We start from the raw sequence: 10,477 nt of genomic DNA, 5'->3' as shown, positions 1-10,477 counted from the left end.
ACCAAGACCTAATTGTTCTGAATGTAGCCTTCTACCAAGACCTAACTGCTCTGAATGTAGCCTTCTACCAAGACCCGACTGTGCTACTATTATTATTATTATAAGAAATTATATCCTTTGGTACTAGGATACTCAAATATAATTCACCTCATCGGTTATGTGAATGAGTCACAAGATAAAGGTAATAATATAAATAACCTAAGTATTACCATTTGGTACTAGGGTAACTAACAGTGTTAACTGAAGACATCTGTAGATGTACATTTACCTCTGTTGCTAACAGTTGGGTATATGAATAGTTAGTCCCTTAAAGTATACCTGTAATGGTATCAACCGTTGACATCCGTGGATGTGCTTTTACCTCTGTAGCTAACAGAGATTCTAGGAATGGTTAATCCCGCAACGTATCCTTTGGTACTAGGATATTAAATCCAATATATCTCGTCGATTATGTGATTGTATCACAAGGTAAAGATAAGAATGAGGATTATATAACATAATCTATACATATAAAATGTAATAATAACTCATCATATATTATCTATGTAAACGTACTCATGTAAGCGTGTTTATGTAAATGTACTCATGTAAATGTAATCATGTAAACATATCTATGTAATAGTATAGTAATGTACTGTAATGTTCTGCGTGTGCTAGCTATAACGTGTGTTCTCTCTCTATCTAGCAAGTATTGACTCATGAATGAACTGACTCATTGTATGATATCATGTTCTAGTAATAGTTCTAGTATCTTCCTGAACTACCCATATGGTAGCTTACTAGTAATGTAACTGGTACGTATGAACATGGAAGTATACCCTTGCTACCTAAGCGTATTGAATGAACTGGAAGAACCTTTAGGACTGTATATGTGATGAGATTTGTAATCGAGTTTAAAATCAATTCAAGTATGAATTTAGAAAGAAGAATAACGATGAACACGAGAGTAAATATAATATTTGTTCAGCTCATATTATGCTTTTGATTTTACAGAGTACAAAGAATAATCTGTAAAAGCTGAGTGAAAAGTTCTTCTACTCACTTAGTACAGACCCCTATTTATAGGAGAACAAAAGCATAACAATACTAAGGACTAGACATTAATACTACTCTTTATAATGCCTTAGTACAAATAACATTACATCCGAAGACCCTTCTTACGAAGACAAAATAAACTTTTTAACAATCTAACTGACACTTCGACTATTACAACATTTAAGCCCTAAAAATCTCCCCCTTTGGAATAAAGGTCGAAGTCTTCAAGACGTCAGTGATTGAACGGCATACATCAGCACTCTTCGGATTTCCATGTACCAAGAGATAACTTTCTTTATCTCTTTCTTATCTCCTTCCGAGTTCTTCTTGCAATGGTTCATACGAACAATTAAGTTCGTATATTGTGAGTTGGTGTATCTCTCCACTTCGCAAGTTTGAAATAAAAACCTTTTAGCTCTTCCAGCTTTGTCTTTTCCTGCAAAAACAATCCCCAATGGCTTTAAACAGATTTCACCGTCTTCGTAATTTTTCAATTCATTCTGCTTCTTCGAAGGTGCCATTGGTGCAGTTATGTCGAAGCCTTTGACAGTAGCAAGTTCGACATCTTTTTGAGCTAAGCACTCAAAATAATTCTCTAAAAATATTTTTATGTGCCTACACCCAAGACTGAAAACATCTGGTTCTGTTTCTTGGAGAAAAGAAAATGACTTAACTTTAAGCATCAAGGCAATGTTGATGAGATCATATGTGTTCATCAAAGGAAAGTCTGCCACTGTAAATTCTTGTAACTTTCCACTTGCTCTTGCCACAGTGTACTTCAAATTTTGAAACTTCCCTTCGAAAATGACATCCCTTTTTATAGATATCACCTTCTTGATCTTCTCCAAAAACCATACTTCTTCTTGAGCCTTCGCTAATACAGCATGAAATCTTATTTTCATCTTCTTTCCCTCTTCAATTTCCATTGATTTTGTTTCAGCCTTGAACTGTGCCATAACGAACATCATTTCATGACTGGAAAGTCAAGTTGACCAAAATCTGTGTTCGTCACCACAAAGCTCTTCTGCGGAACCTTTTCAAAAGAATACATGTGATCAAACATCACCCTGGATTCTATTGTTTCGTAATTGAAAACTTTCGAAGGATCACCCTTATCAACATTCGAACCATCTAAAGCTCTTTGTCTCATTATACTTTGAACTTGCCTCATTCTTTCAACCTCAGCTGCCACCTCAACTTTCTTCTCTTTATTTGACTTCTCAACCATAACTCCTTTTCCTTTGTCTTTAATATTTGACGGAGCCATATTCTTTGAAGAAGAGACATCACTCTGTTTATTAATTACAATACCTTTTGATATAGGTTTTGAAATTGGAACTGTTGTAGTCACAGTCGAAATAACTGGAGCAGCTGAAACAACAGTTGGTTTTACTACCACTTTCGAAGGATACACTTTTCCAACTACCTTCATATCTTCAGTTGTCTTCACTTGTTCCCCAGCCTTTGTATGACCTATCTTTTCTCCCCCTTGCACCCCTGTGACAGGAGGTGGGGCATCTGATACGTTTGGTAAAAGGCTTGAAATACGAAGTAATGGAGCTAAGTATTTGTGTAGGATAGCTTCGAAATGAGTAAATTTCCGAGAAAGAAATTCTTGAGAAACAATTGGAGAGATAGATTTCGAAGACAGGTCTTGGAGTTCTTTCAACAACCTGACCAACTCTCCAAAATTTTGTTCTTCTTTGGCAAAAAGAGAGGTCATTTGAGGATTCATCTGCTCGAACATTTTGACACATTGTACAACCGCATCGAAAATAATGTCGATCTTCTGATGTGCTGATTCATAACCTTGTTGAATATTCTGAACCTCCTTCGTCATGTCTTCACGAAGTTCGCGAATTTGCATGTTAACATCTTCACGTACCTTCTTGACTTCTTGTACGAAGAGCACATGATGCTCCTTCGTAACAATCTTCAGATCCTTCACCTCCATCATAAAATCAGACCTCAGGGAATTGATTCGATTCTCTGTAGAAATATCATTTTGATCAATCTTCTCAAGAACTCTACTTTCTGAATCACGAATTAATCTTGATGCCTTCGAAATTACCCTGCCTTCCATTTCCTTCATTATTGAATCAACTTCCATGGTTGTAACTCCAGCACTGCCCACATCTGCTTGAGATTGCAAGATAGAATTCAATTTCGAATTCAAAATCTTGAACTGCTTCATGGTCATCAGCATATGATCAGGAAAATCTTCTTCGGCTTTATCAAAATGAAGAGCTTCGAACGTTCCTCTAAAGCCTTCATTATCAGTTTCATCATCAACAGCCATGGTTTCATCAATAGGTGAGGATGGATGGGGTGAATCAGTTGATTGAGTTGAGAATATTGTGGTAAATGGTTGATCCATAATTGATTCAAATGTTGGAGAATCAGTTGTTGATGTAACCTGTGGTAAAGAAGTTGGTTCAAGAAGCTTCACATCATCAGGCTTCGAAATATCAGCAGGCTGACTGATACCTATTTCTTTTGGAATTTCATTCTTGGGTGTCTCAGGAACTTGCTCTACCTCTTCGATTCTTTGGTTTTTCTTCAAATATTTTGCAAGATCTTCAGCCCTTCGTTTCTTAGACGATGGAGATACCGGAGCTGGAATTTCCCTAACTGTGACCCCTTGATGTGTGACTTGTGTTTTCTTCACCAGCTGAGACTTTCTCTTGATTTTGATACGTCGAAAAACACCCGTCTTCGAAGGAATCGTTTCTTTCAATGGAGACGCTTCGATTATTGGTGTATCAACCACTGAGGTTAAAATTGGAGACACCTCTTCGACAGTACCAGATGTAGCTATTGGCATTTGGTTCTTTGTTTCTGCCTTCACCCCTTTTTCCGAAGACCCACCCTCTGTCTTCTTCGATTTCTTAGACTTCTTCTTCTCTTCGTGCTGTAACATACCAGTAACGATAGTTGTGTCAATAGATTGCAAATATGACACCAAAACATCATTCGTTGGATCCACCTTCTTAAGCATTGCATCCGGAATGCGAGCTATTGTTGTAAAGATAGCTGGATAATCATGCACCTCCTTTGGACTACCATAAATGTGAAATACCGCTTTTTCTTCGTATTCCAGAACTTCGATTTTCTCCTTCTGATAAACATATTGTACTATCAGACCCCAATAACGAGCACAAGAAATCCCCTGCTTGGCACTCGTCTTCGAAATGCTAGTTAAAAACTCTACCCACAATTGTTCAGAGTAATCTACTTGCAGATCGTAATACAATCCAGCTACCTTTGCATACACCTCCATCCTTCCTTTATCAAGACCCACAGTTCGTCCAGTAAGACATCGAAGGAAAATGCCAAACAAAAAATTTCATACCGTAGGTAACCCATACTTCTTGAAATCACTGATACGCGTCAAAGGGGGTTGATGGCCCATTTCGTTGAACATAAACACAACTTGAGAAGAAGAAAGTTCATCATAAGGACCAGAATTTCGAATTCCCAAAATCTTGCTAAATAAACGCTTGGATACCCTAATTCTCGTATCATTCACCATAGTGAATTCCACACAACCTGTCTCCTTGTTGTATGATGCAGTAGAACCCGCCTTTGATAGCCAAGACATTGGAGCAGCAAAGGAATCAAACATTGCTTTAGACAGAATTGAATTCTGCAAAGCAACCACAAGCATTTGGAGTTCCTCCAGATACTTTGACAAATCCGATTCTACTTGGTAGTTTGAACCTTGGATTTTCAGAATCGGAATGCTAACAACTTCGTCTGTGGCTGGTGATGATGTAGTCGCCATTGTTGATGAGAAGAGCAAAGAACGTTTGAAGAAGATGAGTTGCAAAGAGAATTTTGTGTTACAGAAGGTTTGATCGCATAAAGTGTTATTGAATTCTGATTTCCCCTTTTATATGTAACCCTAGAATTTTGAATTTAAAGCGGGATACAATAAATGCTTGCTGACATGGCACCTTGAAATACGGACTGTACTCATCAAAAAGTAACAAACGTAACTGTCAACACGCCTTACACGCTTATCATACACCATGTGTCACCAAGAGACAAGACTGTTTGATATTCCCCAAGAGAATTGTAACCGTCGGATGCCTTCGAAATAGAGGTTAGGCTCTTTCACTTTGAGGTTTAGAAAGCGAAGTCATATGCCAGAATTTCGAAATCATCAGTTTAAGTTGGTTTTACTCAAACCTCAAGGATTTCGTGTGTGCTGTGTTCCAAAAGAAATTAGTTGAGAAACAAAGAATTTTTTTTTTTGAAAACTTGTGATGTCAAAAATTTATTTTAACACAAAAACAGATTAATCCCAGGCAAAGATATCTTCGAAAATTATCAAGAGAGATAATTGACAGCTTGCTAGGTTTCCCGTGAATTACAATCGATAACTTGTAGAGAAGTTTCGAAGGGTTTCTTTTATAGGGCAAATGGGTGGCTTTGAAAATTTCGTTACATATCAACCTTAACATAAGGTGATAAATTGTAAACAAAATTAGTTGTATAACCAATGTAGTCAGTGACAACTTGGTTGCGAATGATATTCAAAGTAACTAGAATTTTCAAAATATACTCACACATAAATCATATTCATAAAAAAATTTATGCTGGATCTTGTTGGGAACAAACATCGTATTTTTCGAATGTTTGATTAAGATCACTCAAAAGAAATGAATATGATTTTGAGTATAAAAGGTACTGAAACAAATGTTTCGTAATTTCTGGAACATGGTTCCCCGTCAATTCCTTAAGGTTTAGGATTTTTGGGTTTCACTTCCATCACGGACTCATGATGTTAGATCACAAACACAGACTTGTGATTTGTCTAGGTTTTGATTGTTTTGATCAAAGACCTCAAGGACAATTCGCTTCGAAAAATTTGGAATGTAAGAATTGTTTGGTATAAAAAGATTGGATAAGAATCGAAGTGTACCTTTGTTATAATGGACAAAACAGAAAACTCTTAACTCATTTGAGAAGAGTAAGGTAGCTCTTGGTGATTTATGCAACTACAAGCCTTGTTGGGAAGAAATTTTCATGAGATAATTTCATCAAGGCTTTCATTTCCCATACATAGAATCATACGAGGATTGAGACAACATGCAGCAGCATGCTTCTAGGGACATCCTAACTAATCCAAAGTGTATTGAGATCATATTTCCATAGAAAACAGACACATGAATCCTTCGTATTTGAAACTTGACAAAACTCACAATACACATGTTAAAACCGAAGAGAACAAAAAAATATTTTTGGTATTTTTGAATTTTTCAAAAAAAAATTAAAAACAAACCAAAACAAAATCTTTTTGGATTTTTAATTTTTTAATAAAAGAAAATATTTTTGATTTTTCAGGTTTTTCACAAGAAAAAAATAAAAAAACTAAAAGTCTAACCTTAGTTGAAATGTGTACAAATACGAAGCATTCTAACCGTTGACTTGAACAGTAATCTCTGATTATGTACTTCAAAAAGAAATAAAGCTTCCGAATACGAAGCATTCGAAGCGTTGACCATGAACAGTAACCTCTGAACACTTAATCACTCTGTCCGTCATTGTACCAAATCATTCAGACCCATCACTCTTCGCTTTTATCATATGTGATTGAATTTCCATTAATCATACCCAATCCTTCTATGATACGAATAAATGATTTTTCATCCAATGCCTTTGTAAAAATATCTGCCAATTGTTCCGTTGTTTTTACAAAATGAACTTCAATATTCCCTTCTTCAACATGATCTTTGATGAAATGATATCTAAGAGCAATGTGCTTAGTCTTCGAATGCTGCACAGGACTATGACAAATTCTTATTGCACTTTGTGAATCACAATATAAAGGAATCTTTTTCATATTAATTGCATAATCTCGTAATTGACTTTGAATCCAAATTATTTGTGATGTACATGCAGCTGCAGCAACATATTCAGCTTCAGCTGTAGATATCGAAACACATGTTTCCTTCTTCGATTGCCAACTGACCAATTTTCCATCTAATAATTGACACCCACCAGTTGTGCTTTTACGATCAAGACTGCATCCTCCAAGATCCGCATCCGAATAAGCTTGTACAAAGAACCCTGTTTTCGAAGGATACCACAAACCTAACGAAGTAGTGCCTTTCAAATATCGAAAAATATTCTTCACTGTTGTTAGATGTGGTTCACGTGGATTCGATTGATACCGTTTCTTCGAGTTCTCCATTTAAGAATGCACATTTTACATCCATTTGATAGACATCGAAATCTTTATGAGCTGCAAAAGCCAGAAAAATACGAACAGCCTCGAGTCTTGCGATAGGGGAAAATGTTTCTTCGTAATCAATTCCTTCTTGTTGAGAATATCCTTTAACAACAAGTCTAGCCTTATTTCGAATAATGTTTCCATCTTTGTCAGTTTTGTTTTTATAAATCCATTTGAGTCCAACAATTGACACATCAACAGGTTTTGGAATTAATCTCCAAACCTTGTTTCTTTCGAATTCAGACAATTCAGCTTGCATAGCAACAACCCAATCAGAGTGTTCCATTGCAACCTTAACTGTCTTTGGTTCGATTTTGGAAATAAAAACATTAAACATGCATAACTCTTGATGATTATTCAATACCTCAATTCGTGCATGAAGTTGTGCCCTTGTCATTATACCTGCTTGTGGATCGCCAAGAATTTGGTCTTTTGGATGATTTCTTGTCCATTTATCCAATGGTGGATAATTAGGATCAAAATCCAAAGGTGCATCTTCGAACATAACATCTGTTTCTGATCCATTTATGGAAATTGAATCCTCAACATCATCAAAATGTTCTTCTTCAAGAATTGGATCCTTCTCGATTATGGGCTCCCTCTCGATGATTGACTCCGTTTCGATGTTTTGCTCTGGTTCAATGATCGGCTCTTCTTCAATAATTGACTCCCCCTCAACATTAACATTTGTTGACATGTTATCACTTTCACAATAACGCTCCACCTCAACAAAACTATTTGAATCCAAGTGCTCCCCCTCCACTGGATCATTAGATTGTTCATTTGTATTTACATTCAAAATCGAAATTGAATCATTGTCATGCTTCGAATTTTCTGATGTTTGATTATCAGGTGCATTTCTTTCTGCATCAATTGCTTGATCTGAAATACCAAAAATCGATTCATAATTAACATCATCCATTTCAATTGAATCATCTATATTTGAAGAATTTTGCAAAATAGGATAATTTGCAAATTGATGATTAGACTTTTTAATGTAATGATCATCAAATGTCAAATTAAAAGTTTCTTCCACTTTGCGAGTTCGCTTATTTAACACTCTATAAGCAACAAAATTGTGTGAATATCCCAAGAAAATTCCTTCATCAGCTTTTGTTTGAAACTTCGAAAGATTATCCTTAAGATTCATTATGAAAAACCTACATCCAAAAACATGAAAAAATTTGACATTAGGTTTTCGATTATTGATTATTTCATAAGGAGTAACATTAAACCGTCTATGAATGAATGATCAATTTTGAGTAAAACAAGCAGTTGAAACAGCTTCAGCCCAAAGATATTGAGGTAAATTCGAATAAGCCAACATTGTTCTTGCAGCTTCACATAATGATCGATTTCTTCTCTCAACTACACCATTTTGTTGTGGTGTATAAGGAGATGAAAAATTATGCGAAATTCCTTTCTCCACCAGAAAAAGAATCAAAAAGACGATTTTTGAATTCAGTTCCATGATCACTTTTAATTTTTCGAACTGACTTCTTCAATGAAACCTCCATTTTCTTGATAAAATCAATCATCATTTGTGAAACTTCGGATTTTAACCTGAGAAAATAAACCCACGTAAATCTTGAAAAATCATCTACAATTACTAAAATGTACCTTTTCTTGTTAAGAGTAGCAACTGTTGAAGGACCACATAAATCAATATGCAAGAGTTCGAGGGGTTCAACAATCTTCGAATCTATTGTGATAGGATGACCTTGTTTGTGTTGTTTTCCTACTTCACAAGCTGCACAAAAACTGTCATTATCATATTTAAGAATGGGTAAACCTCTTACCAGATTTTGTCCAACAAGTTTGTTGATGTTTCTAAAATTGAGATGTGATAATCTCCTGTGCCATAACCAGCTAACATCGGCAGCAGCCTTCGAAAGTAAACACACAGCAGGTTTGCCTACAATAGGAACAATATCCAATGTAAACATATCACCTTTTCGTTTTGACTTAAGTAAAACTTCCTTTGTCTCAACATTTGAAATGACACTGCCTTCTTCATTAAAAAGAACTTGATTTCCAGTGCCCACAACAAGTTGTGAAACACTTATCAAATTGTGTTGTAAACCTTCAACAATTGCAACTCGGTTGACGGTGAAATTTCCATTCGTTATCTTTCCATAACCCTTGACTTTGCATTTGTGATTATTGCCAAACTTAGCTACTCCTCCATTTTCTAGGCTTCGAAAATCACGCAAGTTTTCCTTCTTCCCCGTCATGTGACGTGAGCAACCACTATCAATATACCACTTGTTATCATATTGCTCGTCACAAAGTACTTGGGTTTATTGAAAAAATTTAGGTACCCAAGCCTTGTTGGGTCCATTCATATTAGGTTTGTTTTTCAATTGTAAAGTACAACCATTAACCTAATCATAAACTTTTGTTTTGAAACTGTCAATAAATTTAACGTTTTCATTCAAAGGGTCAAATATATGAGTTTTTATTATTTTCAAATTTTCACTAATTATACCCTTCGCATTTTGAGTTTGTGATGTTTCACTTTTTGCTTTTGTGACCGGCTGCCAAACTTTAACTGAAATATTTGATGCTTTGGATGACGTACTACCATTCGTTGAAGGATTAACATACTTGTCATACACCTCATGTATCTGTTCTTTCGAAAACTTACTTGATTGATATATTTTTCCTTTTCCTTCCAACCAGTGATCAATATTTCTTTTCGTTGTTATTCCCTTTGCATATGAGACTTTGTCAGCTTGTTTCTTCAAAGGATTATAACATTTTGCTGAACTTGGAACATAATCCACTTTTGGTTTTGAAAGATATGATTCATGATAAGACGTATTGATTTGCGATTTTGAAATCTGTGTTTCAACCTTTTTCTGAAAACTTTTTCTTGGAAGTGTTGTTTTTGTTCTATTTGAAACTTTTATTTTAATATTTGAAAATGAAGTATTTTTCTTTTCAAAAATTTGAGGCTTGGATTTTTCTCTAAAAACTTTTCTTTCTTTTGAAAAATTTATTGATATCATATTTAATGACTCAATAGTTTGCCAAAAAATTGCTTTTCTTGCTTGACGTTTCGAAATATTATTTTCCTTTGAAAAATTTTCAACTTGAGCTTTAAATTCTTTTGAATTTAATTTTATTGCTTTGTTGACTGTTTTAACATTTGTTTTAACACCTTCGTGCTTTGGAAACACATTTTCAGTTCGGTTAACTATC

Source organism: Lactuca serriola, chromosome 3, assembly GCF_051521515.1.
Source record: "Lactuca serriola cultivar US96UC23 chromosome 3, Lser_US96UC23_V15, whole genome shotgun sequence".
In the NCBI taxonomy this organism is placed as follows: domain Eukaryota; kingdom Viridiplantae; phylum Streptophyta; class Magnoliopsida; order Asterales; family Asteraceae; genus Lactuca; species Lactuca serriola.
This window is presented reverse-complemented; position numbering follows the sequence as displayed.